Here is a 13,923-nt window from a genome sequence, read left to right on the forward strand (position 1 = left end):
AATTTTGACGAGAGTCGATATTTCCACTTTCAATTTATTGGTACACGGGTGCAAAAAAAAAAAAAAAAAAAAATAGTCATTTGCTTTTTTTCGAATTTTACATGTAAGTGAATAAGTTTTGATTCTGTACATCGAATAACACGTAATGCAGCAGGTGGCGGCGCATTGAAATAAAAAAGCAAATTTTATCTAATATAACTATTTTTTCTTTTATTAGTTACGTGGACAAATTCAAAATTTGATGTATAGAACCCAAACTCAAAATTCGTGTTGACCGGTGTTACAGGTGTGAACGCCGATGTTGAATTGTCAATAGTTTTTCCTGAATTTCTTCTGCGCCTTTTTTTCCACGTGTGTGGATTTCATATTTTTTAAACTCGAAACTCTGGATGATAATCGCTAGACGTAAAAAAAGTGCGGATTTTATTGACAGCCAGTAATATTGTTATCAATTATATGTAGTATACAGTTGTGAGCCTCGCAGATATATTTCAAAATTCAAGACTTTGAGACATAGGTATTTCAAATTCCGCTGTAACACTGTAATTGATATCGTTCCATTAATTAACGATAGGTACTCTGCACCTACTCATATCCTCAAAGTTGAATTGATTCACTTGACAGCGAACAATGTAAAGCAAAATGATTCGTTATGCACATTGTTCTACCACTGTGTTCTAATGTAAAGTTAAATCTTTCTTTTTACATCCTAGTCGCAACAAGGAAAATCTTTACTCCGATTAAATTAGAATGTGAATTATTCCTTCTCTTAGTATACATTTCTGTGTTGTTAAGTATTTGAAGTTGCCCAATTGTTGTTTGCACTTTTTCATCTTCCATACGTCGATGGTTGAATTTCAGCGTTGCATTGGTATATGCCCAAGCAATTGAACGGTACGAAACAATAAAAAGTGTCTCACTTATCCTGGCATACGTACCGATCGTTCAGTCATTATATATACCTATGTAATTTACATGTATACTCGTACTATTTTTTAAATTGACAATGATTCGGTACATCTACGTACATTCAGTCTTTACGGATTGAGCGAAAAATCACTTATTTTGACTGTTGCCTACGCTTACGCATCACTAACGCAAAGAAGCATCGGATAGCGTCGTTCTATACATGCAGTGCCGAGTGATCGAATATCTGGAAAAAGTTTTGTTTTACGCAAGAATAATGCCAGCACGTGTATTCCTGTAATTCAATTACCACTTATTGCAGGCCTACGTTTCCTGGCGTTATTCTCGCATGAAACAAAAAAAGAAATAAAAAATTTGGGATGTCCTGTTCGGCATTGCATGTAGAATGGCGTTGTAGGTAACTTTTTCTTTGCTTCAGGGATGCGTAAGCGTGGGCAATAACAGAATTCAGTGACATTTCACTCGGTCGGTAAGGTCTTAGTACAGTATCCTCTTAATCTATGGAACATCGTACACACGATGTATAATACGTACGTCCTTTCTTGTTCTTAGGTACTGTTCTCGCTCGCGATTAGAAACAGCAGACCTCGCTTATCCACCGACGCTTAAACTTGACTCGGCGTCAAGTACGCGCATCATAATATACGCTTAGACTCTCTAAATATGTATAACAAGAACGTACATGCAAGACGTTAGACGCGGTTCCGCGTTGTGTGTAGATTACAATCGGCAGAGCTGGAGCGTCTCGCTGTCTTGATATCACTGCCGGGGACAGGAAAAAAATTTTTCATTCTCTAGCGTGTAACTCTGTCTTAGAACCGCGTAGATGTATAATTAATGATCAAAATGGCGTCCAATTAAAAACGCATTATTATAACTTTCCGCGGGACAACGCGTGCAGGTGTGCATATGTATACATATCACGCATTTACGTAATTTTCTCTATTCTCGCCGCTTTGTTGTGAAATCTTCTCTAGTTCTCCAAGATCTTATTCAACCCTTATCCAATTCTTCTCTGTCAAAATTCAAATCATATTTTGCAAACATTTCTTGCAATCGGTAAATTTTTAGTGTACATCTTTGTGTTTGCCATAGATTGTTATAATCGTGGTCGAAAAACTGTCGCGTGTCGCACTGTTTCAGAAATAAGAGGTAGCAAACTAAATTTTACTTGTATGTAACTTCCTGTGTTCGTTATACGGAGTGCAACGAACTTACGAAATCAGATTAGAGATCCGTTAAAATATGTTTCGACAATCGTGTCGTTTCGCTGACAAGTTGTAAATTTGCTGTATGTAATAAAATATCATGAATAAATTGCCGAATGATGAATAGACTGAAACGCGGTTCAAAACCGCTGAACGGCGTCATTAATATCAAAAAATTTCTGCTCGTTAATGTAAAAAATTAAGTTCATTTACGCAAATAATTACAGCGTGTCCGAAACTGCGTTTTTGCTCCATTTATCAAAGTTAGCTGATACGTTACGCTGGTCGCGTGAGATGGTTGAGCCTCTCTCGACGGACCGAGATTATCCTGTTTTGCAAATTAACTCTGATTATCTACCGAGATTATCCTGCGTTTTCAAACCACACTTCTATACACAATGTCTTAATGGTTATTCTTATTTAGCCAAAGTTTCGTGAACTCGGCAACACGTTTCCCGCGTTGCCTGTTGATATATTTTGATCGCGTTAACTCATGTATACGTTAATCTTTCATACATACCTATACTTAACTTTGCAAATTACGCTGTACAACAGAAATTATTTCTTCACTGACCTTGTCCGACGAAATCTATATATTTCTTTCATGGGTCCAGATAGAACTGAAAACTCTCACCTTTCACGAAAAAAATCTCAGCTTACCAGAGCATACGATAGTTGATGGTCTAAAAGTAAAGTTGTAGTCTTGATTTATTTGTAAACAAAATTTCGTTTTTTTATTTTATAGTCATTAGATAGGTTTTTAGATTCTACTTTCGACACGATATCGCATAGAAATCGCCTGATGTATACTTCACGCTGAGTCTGAATTGAGTCGGCATGTATTCAATAATATATATTGATGCATTATTTTGTATTCACTATACGGTTATTGGATTGCTAATATATGCTGGAGTCTGAATAACCCGAAAAAACATTTTATGATATTGGTGAAGGGTCTCAGAAAAATTCCAAAGAGAAGTTATAATCGAAAATTGCAATGAATATCATCTCGAATGAAAGTTTATGATTTATTGAAAAAAGAGGCATTAATTATTATTCTTGAGAAAATTTGCTTTGGTTTTGAAAACTCGACGGTTCGAAGTGAATTCGGCAGTCTGGTAGAATCTCACGGAATGTTTTACATTAGCTGAAGTGACAATGACAAACACGACGAAAATCATAAATTTTTTTTATTTCTCTTTATTACGAACATCTAACAATAAGAGTTGCGATGACAATCAACGTTTACCTCGGCGCCATGAAGTTCGCCTTACCAAAACAGTCAATATAGGATAGAGAGAAAAAAAAAGAAGAACAATTTATTCGATCACCAAGACAGATTTTCGCGCGTCGTCCAGTGTTATTGTAACGCGAGAATGAAAATACACGATTACCAGTAATCCTCGTCGCCGCGACTAATTATTCAAGAAAAAAACAAATCACGATTGTTTTTATGGTTTCAACGATACGCCTCGGACTTCCTTACGGTGACCGTGCGGCGGTTATCGCCCCAAGAATACGTACCTACGTACATACCTACGTACATAAGGGTGTAATACAAGAGGGAGCTGCCACTCGGGCGTACACAGTGCGGGTATATAATGGGTGTTGACGGAAAGGCGATAGTAATTGAAAAGATAAGTAATTACCCGTTATTACCCACTGCACTGCGAGCCGTACAGAACGTATAGATATAGGTACTTATAACTAAACATTTACGTGTATATCCACGTATGCAAGCGCGCACGTAAAGTATCTAGAAACCAAGTGGGTATGTATTAAAGATACAAGTCCATCCACCATTATTAGGTATGTCGAACCTCAACGTACAGGTGCTTGTAACGCTTAAACGTGTACCTCGATACACACACACAGGTAGGTACGAATGTACGCATGCGTGCATGTATGATTCGCTGCCGCGTATATGTATAATTGTTCTGCGGGCGATTAATCAAATCCGGCTCTCTTTTTCCGCGATAGCTGATTCCCGATTCTACACCATCGCGAAGCTGACGGATGTATAACGCAGCTTGTACAAGGTACCCTGACCGTATAAATTATATACAGATAGACCGTTGTTGGTATAATCTACGAGGGAATGGCGTCGCCGGCTCGCGGCTGATTGGCCCTCGCGATTCTCGTACACGGGGTATCACGCGTATCACGATCCGTACTGTGGCACGTGATAGGCGCTACCGAAGGGGGCGAAGATCCCCTTCCTTCCTCGAAACTTGGGGGTAGTAACACGTTTGTTACGGGGGATCGGGGTAAATGGAGTATTTATGCGTGGTAGGTGTGTAACATGTACGAAATATTGTCAAAGTCTTGTGTATCCATCGCGCCTTCCTCGGCTTTTGTTATTGCTACTGTCAGGAGATATCCCTTTAACAAGTAATGTCTGTTACGCGTAATAAATTAACCGAGTGATTGATGACGAACGGAGACACGAGGTGTAGTCCTGACAATGAACGCTTTCTATTACATCTATGGAAACGGCTATTATTGTTTACTGGAAAATTGAATGTTGGGGAATAGTGGAAGCTCGTTGAGCTACCGCGGGTTCGAGGCTGCGAAGTTAATTGTATTTACAGCGGCGAAGAATTGACGACGAAAAACGGGGCTGCGGGTCGATCATTGTATACCTATAGGGTGAAACGCGACGTTGACTCCGATCGGGAGTACCTGGTCCATCGGCTTTTAGATGGGGAGCTTCGGCTGTGTAAGTTCCTGTAATTGCGGAAAACCAGTCGGACGCTTTGCGAATCTGAGAATGAATAAATCAACCGATTCTCGAGGCTCGTGTTGTCTCGTTTAGAAGCTTTTCGGGGACTCGATAGAGCCGATGTGGTAAACTTACCTGTATTCAAGCGGCTCGTCGCGTCGCGTCGGTCAGGCCGAATCACGAGAGAAAACGAAAGAAATAAAGCAAAAGATGGTGGAAGGAGGGGCGAAAATCGCGAGCCAAAAAGTTGGCGAGTGCTTTCTGAGAGGCAGCGACTATGCGCCGGATCTGCTTCTCTAATTGCGTTTTATCGGTAACAGCACCTCCTCTCTGATCTTCAGCTCTCCCTTCCCGCGTTCTTTCTTCCGATCTTGGCTTCTTCGTAGCCCGATTCTTTTCATTCTTCGGCTTTTCTTCCGAGGACCGATCCCTGTAGTCCGTAATTTGGAGAAACCGGCTCGTTAGCTGCAGCGATGATCAGGTGATCAGGCTTCGCGATGCCGGCGTGGATGGTTGCCGCTGATCTCAAGAATCGTACCCTTCGCTAATTTAAAGTTGGTGAATTTGTTTCTACGTTTAGAAAATTTGTTTGTCACGTAGTTGGAAAATTGTCGCAAAGGTCGACAAATTGCAAATCGTAAATGGTTTTTAAAACAGATTGCCTCGCATAGGTAGATCATCGCGAGGATCTGCTTGTTACGGAACAATCGCAAATTCAAATTATCTGCACTTATTGTTCCTTGGTCTTATTTATAGCAAGATACGGTTTCGGATGAGTCGAGCTTCGATTGGCGTTGATTCAGAAGGAAATATTGTAATTGTTTTTTTTTTCCGTATATTATTTACCGGTAATACGAGCGAAGAGGAGTAGGTATAGATTACAAAATTAAGTTATTACATTCGACGATAGTTCGCGTTGCATTGCGACTCCAGACGAACACGAGGGTATGTAAAATATACAAGCACGTTCCCTTATTAAAATTCTAGTACGGTTTTCACCCGGTCATTTAGCCGCATGGTGCAGGTTTTGTGCGTTAAAGAACATGTAATAGCCGGTAAAAGGCATACGCAAAGAGCGCGTCAGCTGCACGGATGCAACGGTGGCGATATATCGGATACATATAGCTGAGGGTTGTAGTTCGTTTCTACCTATCGAACATGCCCAGCTATACCTACGTTTATAGGATCAGTTAATTGGCTCGAGTGCCTCCGCCCTCCGTTCCCCTTGGTCCACCACGGTATCGTTGGTAATTAGCGATTAGCAATTACTCGGAACTAATGGACGCGCCAGGCTCTTCTCGTCCGTCTGTAACGCTACTCGTCGGGTTGGGCATACATACAAATGTACACGCTCATCTCACCTATTAAATGCGCCTAGGTGTACGTGTGTATGAATAACCAACGAATCGACGCGGGGGGGAGATCGGCTCGATGGAGCGATTAATGGTGCAATTCGCTAATACGACGCCCACTCCGGCCGCGCGGTGTCACGCAACGATTATTCGGCATTGGTACCTGCGGAATCGACGAATATTGTTGCTTCTACCTACGAGATATCGATGTTCAGGTAAATATATTATTTTTTTTAATTTATCGCTCCGGGTGATTTTAGATTGATTTTCACAACTTGACTCACGTGCCGCGTCGCGGGCGAAGAAGTTGAAATATAGTTTTTGACATTCCATCGCGCTAATTGCGTGCTTTTTATCGGTATCAGCTCTCTACGGTAGTTTGATCTCCTAGTCTGAAAGATCAAAGCGTAAACATCTCAGATATACCTGCATTCTTTGAGATCCTATCAGTCATCAGGATGCTTTCAAGTCGATTCTAAACTTCCCATATATCTGCACACTACTAGAAGTATACTTCTGCATCAGTGGAAATCGAAGAATTTACCCCGTGTGGGCAAAGATCGTTCTTGTTTACGTATTCGTCGCAGCGAAATGATAATTTTATCTGGCAATATCGGAATACTTGCAGAAATGACAATTTTTTTTTTTTTTATACCTTTCGCACTTTAATGCAATACGCGTGAGGTATTGTTATAAGACTGCTCGCAAGTTTGAACTTATAACGGACGAGTCGCCATTATTGCAGCGAGCCACGTTTGGCTGGATAATAAATAACAGGGATTTTTTACCTAATTAAATTTCGGCCTAACAAAAATGTAAACAAGCTACGATCCCTCCTCCCGGTCAATTAGGGCTAATAAATGGTCATCGGGGGTGGAGACCTGCGGCCGAAAGCTCCCGCGCCTCTTATGTATACCCCCGGCATATCCCTCCTTCACCCAAACGTTACGTTATTAAAAATGTAAATATCTCGGAGTCGGCTCGTTAACGGATGTAAATATGAAGCCGCCGAGCGGCGCTATTCACCGCTTTGTTTAGTTATTTATTGGAATTTGCTCGGTCCGATCCTTTCATGTATGCATAAGCCGTCAGTGCAGTGCACAAGAATTAAGCATCATCTTTTTTCCCCATCTTTATACCTACACATATACGTATACATATATATGTATACACAATCCTGCACCGCGTTGCGGGTATTCGCAATCATCCAAAACTGGGCAGTAAAACACCGCGCACTGCAGTGCACGACGTATGTTATAAATAACAACGCGTCATTATTTCATTTCGAACGAATAACTTGCACAGGTTTCGCGAATGAGTTTTACCAATTCAAAAAATAGAAGACGGTGAAATTTTCGAAACGATGCGGTTAAATTTTTCAGTTAAAATATTACGGACGATCGTACGTACGTACCTGTATCGATACTCGTACTCGGTGGAATCTAGATTGTAGAACAAAGTCCCGAGAGGGTTTCAAGATCGAGGAAAAAAGCTGCATAACCGCGACGAGGGTGTTTTCACAGACGATCTGCAGAGGCAAGAGAGGCCCCATCGTCTCTTCGGACTGCGGCGAGATTTGATATACGGCTCAATAAAACAAGAGCCAACTCTCGCGGCAGCTTGCAATCGGTCGTAGGTATGGCACGGCGTCTCACACGTATACGTATACATATATGTATACATACACACACCTGTATCAAAAAATCAACCGCAGGACCGTTCGCATTCACCTCGTTAGTAACGATCTTGTTGGACAGGAATATAATACCGCGAGTTTGCTGTTACACGGCAGGCATTATATTGTATGCATGTGTAGGTATGATGCATACCGCGTGGCTGAAGGAAAAACCGCGATCATCCCGCGATATTATTATATTGAAGTTTTTTTTTATTCAGTTTCAGTACTTATCATTTACCGCAGTACGAGAATATATATGAAAATGTCATTGGAGAGCTTCATCACCCGTGAAATATGTTTGCTCTTGCGTTAGAATTCAGTCGGTTGAGAAAAAAGATTCAATCCAGACGCGCCGGATGATATCCCCAATCTTATGGAGTCGACCATTTTTAGCTGAGAAAGAGAATTTAACTAACGGGCTAGTGGGAAGAAAAGTAATTACGAAAAAATTGTGTGAAAATTGGCAAAAAAAATTGTAGCAGTTGTAACGAGGATCATAAAATTGAAATGGAAAAATTGAAAGAAAAGGGAATTCGTGTTCATAAGTTAAATATCAAATTTTATCCCTAAATTCCGAGCTGCTGTTGCGATACTGAATAATAATAGGTTCGAACTCCAACGATGCTTTGGTAATGAAAAAAAAAAAAAAATTTGCCACTTCCCAGCTTTAGAATTGTTTGAAATTCAATAAATTTAATCTAGCATTAACGAACACGCATTCTTCTAATTCCACCCTTTCAAACTTATACCCATATTCCGAAGTTCGAAACAGTGATAATTTCCTTCTAACCTTTCGTTTCGTTGTTACGTTAATCTGTACAAATAACCTCGATCTTATAAATTTTCTTGCTTATTTGTCAGATGTTACAAAATTCTCACCACTCCGCACGCTTCACTTATACAATATGAATTTATCAGCGTCTATCTACACACCTATCTGCAATGATAAACGGGACTTCTATACACGACAGAGTTGCAAAAATTTGAAGGCAATTTGAAGATGAATTTCAAGTATAGTTAACTATTCAGAACTAGTGTATATTTTGTTTACAACGGTTTACTAAACTTCGGAAAGTCATAAACGTGTTAACTAACAGCGTTTTTTACCAATGACGCGTCGTTACGGTAACGACGCTACTCGCTTCATCCTCACGACACAGATCCCTCTGATCCATGCAAGACTCACGGAGGTGTGCTCGAGGCAAGGCGACGTCGTCCATCCGGTAAGAGTTCCGCGGGCCGTGAACCGGGGGGTTGGCCGAGAACAAAGCGATTACGACAGCGTTTCTTTTTCACGCGGCTGCGGCTGCGGCCGGCTGAACGCCCGGCGCTGCGGACAACCGGCTGCTGCAGCGGGGGGTTACCGCACCGACGCAAAAGGTGTTAACCAAAGTTATACCCAACTGCTGGTATAGTTACAAGGTACCCCGTCAGGGGATCTCTGCAGCCCCTCCAGGAGGATGGCTTCTTCGCGTATAAAGTCGTAACGGCGCAAACGAGCGACGAGGGAGGATGCGGAGGACAAGGAGGAGGCGTACTCGCGAGGAAACCTGCGGAACCCCCGGCAATTCCCTCAGCCTTCTCATCCTCGCCTCAAACCGCTCGACCTTCGTCATTTTTTTCGCTCTGGTGGTGGGATTTTTTCTTTATCCATTTTTCGACTTCTCGTATGTATATATAATATATATACACACGCACCGTTCCGAAAATAATTAATTTCTATTCAGTCCGCGTTATGCAGCAGAATATTCTCGTCGCGCGTCGAGCAACCGTGAAATTTCTCTGAATTGAGTTTCGTCGCGCGCTCTGTACCTACCTAGGTACGTACCATCCGATCTTCTCGCCTTTCCACCCGAGTTATGTATCTACCTCTACATAACAGGTATGTAAGGTGTATCTACGAATTAACAAATTTATCCCGCAGGCTAGCCGCTCTGATCCTCCAACACTGTACCGTACAACAAGTCGAGCAATCGTACACGGGTAATGATCCTAGCTGTCTCGGTATCTACCTTTTATCGACCTGCACTATTCCGTGGGGACAGGTGCGCGTTCGTAATGCAGCTACGTCTTGTCGAACATGAAAAAAAAAAGAAACATGTATACCTCTGTCAAGAATGTCTCATATTTGTACAAAATGTGTCACATATACCTGTATAAGCTGAAATTTTTCAACCATACATTACAATCACTATACCTAGTACATACGTGTAATATGTGCAAGGTTTTAATTAATTTTCATTGCTGTACACGGCAATAATATGTATAAGTTATAAGTATACGTATTATTTACGTTTATACACATATACATTGTACATATGTATGTCGTTATTTATCAGCAGTTATTTATCCGTCGTATCGACGCTCCCCGGCGTGACCGCCGTGCGACGTTTCATCGTCGCGGCCGTCGTCCTGGTTTTCTTAGTTCCTTTTTCTTCGCTGTAATTTTTTACTCCCTCACTCGCGTAACTAATTTTTGTGGGCGGTCCCACAGGCCGCAATATTTGTTTTCACTGCGCGGGTGCGACAGGCAAGAAGGCAGACGGTCAGGCAACGTCTCTGGATAACAATATATTATAATACGCCTAACCATCTATATACTTTTACGTAAAAGCGGTAGTCTAAGACTTCGAGGAAAAGAAGCAGTGAAGAAAAACGAAGCAAGAGAAAATTAGCGAAGAATTGACTATTTAGAGATATTCATATTTTTCACTTCAGATATATACCTATATATATATGTACAAGGTAAAGCTGCGCAGAGCGCCGCTATTTTATTCCTGCAGTGTTTGATTATAAATTTAAACTTCGTTAAACGGAAACTTATTATTCCATTGGTACAGAATTGTTATAGAATCGTACAAGTGTGCAGGTGTTTTGTCGTATAAGGGGTAACAAAACGTAAAGTGGTTTGAAAAATATGTGTGAAACCACCGTATTATGTGAACGCTATGTCTCTTGAGCGCAAAAAACACAATGCGGTTTTATGTTCGGATGAGCCGCGTTTAATTTGGGAACGAATTGACCACCGTCACGGTAATATTCTCTGCATACCGACTCGAGTTCAAGTTGTCATTCTGGATAATTTATTTGGCGGAGCTGCGGCAACGAGTGTAAATGTCGAGCACGTACGTTCTACGTACAAGAATGTTGAATCTGACGATTATTTCGAGGCCATGTATACACGGTAGACAATTTCATCATTAAACGTAGACGGCCCGGGCAACGCGGAGTTCGAGACGAGTTCATAAACCGTGACGATCGAATTTCGAAAAGGTAAATTAGTCGAGAAGAATCGATTCCTAGGCTCCGAATTGACTTCGGCCGTAATCTTGGGGGGTTCAACCTGCTCGAGTGTACGTTATCGGTATAGCTATGCCAATGTCTGTATATATGTATATTATCGAGTCGAGATTCGAAACCGTCACGGCGGAACGACTCGAGATGTCGCGACGCAATAAAAACCCATCGATCGGTACGGTGTAATTAGCGTGGACCGAATCTTGCCAGTCTTCTTATTCTCACTACCGTTCGAATTCTTTATTTTCATGTAGGACAGCGTCTTTGTAAATAAACAAAGGCGCACAGTGAATGGCCGCCCCCGATCGCCGAGATCGCCGAGATGAGAGTGCAGCGAGATATCGAAGGAACGAAGGAACGCCTTCCGGTTCGGTACTGCAACGCTTCTCCTCTTTCAAAATATACAGCCGGCTATGGTTTTTTGTCATTAGTTCCGCCCGGATCGCGACGCGTCGGACGACTAGATAGATAGATCGGTATATCTGTCCCGATCCTCCTCCTCCTCCTCCTCACGATCGGTAGCTCGAGAATGAAATTACCGATACCCACCGTCAGGTGCCGTGTAACGAGATTTTCCAATGACTGCGTCCGCCTTTCTGTTACACACAATCTATCTGCCTGTAACTCTGTTCGATCTATCATCGACCGTATTAGACCTTATTATTAAAAATATCGATGTCGCAGGTCGCATGGTGTGTAATTATGTAGGAAAAACGACTTGCAATCTATTTTGCCTTGGCTTTTTTCACTCCGCGTACAGCCCAGCGATTGCAGCCCCTGTATATCGCGAGAATGTCGTGAGAATGAATATATTTACAGTGCGATCGTGGCCGGGGTACTTTATACTTGTTATATCAGGTCTGTTAATAATCTGTTGGACAAAAAAATGTACTTTGCTTCTCCGGTGTAACGACATTTACTCACGGAACATGTCAGCTGTATATCATGGGGAAACATGTTTGGTGTCGTGAGGTTATGGGGTATCGAACTGGGGATTCCTGCATACAAATTTCATACGCTTTCCTCGAATATCTTGATTCGGAACACTCGTTTAGATTGATTTAACAGAAATCACTGGCCGTTTAATCGGAGCTGCTAGAAGCTACCGTTTGTCTGTTAAATCAGCCAGATATATTCAATTGACAGCCCGTGACCGTCGCATTTATGTCAATCAAACCAGCATTTTGTTGAATCGACGATTTCTGCAAACACCTCGTGTACCTTCGGTATACTCGGTTTAGCCGAAGACAATGCCAATCAAATCACGCCTATCATGACAAGTGTATACCTAAAATAATGGATATTTTAAAACTGTTGCGGTTTCACAGAAAAGCGGCAGTTTCGGCTGGAAAATATGTTATCGATAAAATGAAAGAACCCGACGATATTTTTTTGAATCGCTAATTCGAAAGAAAGGATATGAAAATCTCGAGCAGTTGAAAACGCAATGTCAAACCTTAACCGTCAACTGATTCATTCTCATTTACGCTCTACTCGCGAAACAAAGTCACGCGTCAGTTAAACCGGTAAATTTTTCGATCAACATTTGAAAAACTGACGATAAAAACGAAGCTAGTAAGAGAGGGGAGGGAAGCGATGCGTTTCGTACAGGAAACTATCCATGCTTTCTACGTCTGTTTCTTTATTGAAATAAATCCTTGCACACGTTAATGTAAGTCGGAGAGAAAGAAAAAGAGTGAACCGCAATCGAGTGATCGTTCCGTGTAAATATAAGTTTAGTCGGTTCGTGAAACTTCTGGTAAATTTTTGCCCCGTCTGGATGTATAGACGAGGAGTTTTATAAAACCAATCCAATTTCAGGCTGGACGTTGAAAAACAATGAGAAAACTAAACACGGTTACAAAAACAAGGGTAAAAACAAAGAATGACTAATGTTTCTTAAACATCCGTTGTAACGTTATAACGAGTAAAAACAAAGAAAGAAAACTCATCTATACCAACAATATTATCTACGTGGGTACCCGGTACATCGTATTATGCGCTGTGCCCAATTACCATGCGAACTATTGCTATACTTATAAACTTCTCGCGGTCCATTACGCACGGCCATTCTTACGACTATAAATTTCTTTCTATATGTACATTTATATCTATATAACAATATAAATATAGGTGTGCAGTGTGTACGCGACGTCGATATCGACGTTATGGGTATCACATCAAGGTGCAGCTGTAGGCATTGCACGATTCTATGTAAGATATTATCGTGACCACGGCTTGATGTTGTCGATGAAAAAGTTAATTCACTCTTTTTCGTATAACTATTGTACGTGTTGTACATAGGTGCAGGTGTAATATATACGTGGATTTGAGGTATCACTTACCTCGTGTTGTAACAGTAAGGCATGCCACGAACGATGTTGAAGCTAGTAACGTTACGGTGACGAAACATCGGGGAAAAATCACCGCTTTCCTAATTTTACAACGATCTTGAAGGTATCAAGATTTCGAAATGGGACTGTGTTTTGTTTTATTACGGTCTACCGGATTTCGGACGGTTCCAAAATCGCGGACTAACAGTTTTTCCTCAGCACGAATCGTTACAGCGACGCTTACCGACTTGAATATGATTTCCACGATCAGCGATCGTACACAGATTATACGCAGCAATCACGTCGAGATGCGATTGTGTAAGAAGAGATTCGGGATGACGACGAAGAGCAGGAGGAGGTGGATGAGATGATAGACGACAAACGGTTTCGAGCGATCAATTGTCCT

At 41.4% G+C, this 13,923-nt stretch overlaps 1 protein-coding gene across 2 annotated transcripts in view; it reads left to right on the forward strand.

The window, feature by feature from the left end:
- LOC124211272 (homeobox protein aristaless) overlaps window positions 1-13,923 on the forward strand; it is a 62,810-nt gene that overhangs the window by 1,390 nt on the left and 47,497 nt on the right. The gene's annotated exons all lie outside the window — the stretch shown is intronic.

Source organism: Neodiprion pinetum, chromosome 2 (genome assembly GCF_021155775.2).
Source record: "Neodiprion pinetum isolate iyNeoPine1 chromosome 2, iyNeoPine1.2, whole genome shotgun sequence".
NCBI lineage: Eukaryota > Metazoa > Arthropoda > Insecta > Hymenoptera > Diprionidae > Neodiprion > Neodiprion pinetum.